This window comes from Tupaia chinensis, unplaced genomic scaffold (genome assembly GCF_000334495.1).
Source record: "Tupaia chinensis unplaced genomic scaffold, TupChi_1.0 Scaffold000238_1, whole genome shotgun sequence".
NCBI lineage: Eukaryota > Metazoa > Chordata > Mammalia > Scandentia > Tupaiidae > Tupaia > Tupaia belangeri.
In genome coordinates, this window is record NW_006159716.1 from 5,775,677 (window position 1) to 5,777,221 (window position 1,545).

Consider the following 1,545-nt stretch of genomic DNA (forward strand, 5'->3'; position numbering starts at 1 on the left):
CACCTGGAGGCAATGTAGATGCTCTTGTCAACAGCAAGTTTCCCTAAACATGTTTTCCCTCCGAGTTCCCAGCTTCCGCCCACAATCAGAGCCTCAGCAGAGGGGTCGACCCCAGTGAGAAATTTGCCATGAACCCCACCCCAAGATTCCTCAGGGCCCCAGGTCCCTGTGCGGACCATGTGGACATTATGGAATTATGAAATTATGGAGGCGTTATGAAGTTAATACCGTGCTGACTCATTTTTCTATTTGCCCATGGACCGGGGCCTTGCTTTACTTAATCTTATAGCCACACACCCGGTATGCTTGGCGCATAGTAGGTGCTCAGCGACTCTCGTTTAAAAGGACAAATCTGTGGCGTAGTAGTTAAGGCAGCTGGGTCCCAAATGGCTGACTGCGGTTTGAGTTCTTCACCCAGAAACTTGAAAAACATGCCAGGTGTGCGTGCATGCAGGCCCAGAGTCCCAGAAAGGAAGGAGAAAGGACTGCTGTGCGACCGTTCTCCAGAGCAAGTGCTTTCTCACTCTCCTTTTCTCTCTGTCTCTCTCTGGCGAGCGCACGTGCCCTATAGCAAAAACCTCTCCAAAAAAATAAATAAGATAACGAATGAGACAGATGGAAGTGCTTGCCAGGACCTGTCACTGTCCTCACATGGCTTTTCCTCGTGGGACGATAGCTCCTTGAAGGAAGGGGTATGTTCATGCTCACCTCCAGACATCCAGTGTCACCACAGGCCATGGCACACGATCGGTGCTCAGGAAGTGTTGCCATGGAAATGTGTCTGTTCCAGTGTCCTGTGAAGTGCCTGGCACATAGTAGGTACTCAAAAACATATCGAAGAAGGTTGGGCTGGGAGAGAGGCCAGTACGTGCTGCGGATTATTCTCCCCTTTTCCCTATACTGTTCTCAGAGCCCCTCGCTCAGGCCTCGGAGACCAAAGGACGAGGCTCCCAAGAACAGGGATCTGAATGGATGGAGTACCATTTGCTAAACTGGCGATTAGAACCATGACAGTGAAAACCACTGCTGCTGCTTACTGGGCCGCGCCCGGACTCTACCTCAGCAAGGAGGATGAACCAAAGTAATTTGCCTATTTTGTAGACAAGGAGACGAAGGCTTAGGGATAAGAAGCCAGTGGCTCCTAGGGACCAGCAGTTGGCATAATGGCTATGTTGCTGAACTCCCATGTAGTCGTCTCCAGTTTGAGTCCCGGACCCAGTGGCTTAAACTCATGCTGGGTGCATGTGCCTGTGTGCCCAATATCCCAAGAGGAGAATGGAAGAGAAGGGATTGCGGCGTGGTCCTCTCCTGGGAGGGGGGGGGGCTGATTTCTCACTTTCTGTCTCTCTGTCTCTGTCTTTCTGGAGAGCACATGCACCCTATAGCAAAAACCTCTCCAAAAAAAGAAGAAGCGAGTGGCTCCTAAGAGTAGAGCCAGCACTCATTCCAGGCGCACCTGCCCTGGAAGCTGGTGGGGCGGCTCCAGGCAGGTAGCTGGGGTTGTGGCAGCGCAGGGCGCAGGGCGCCGCTCACGCCCCCGTCTCA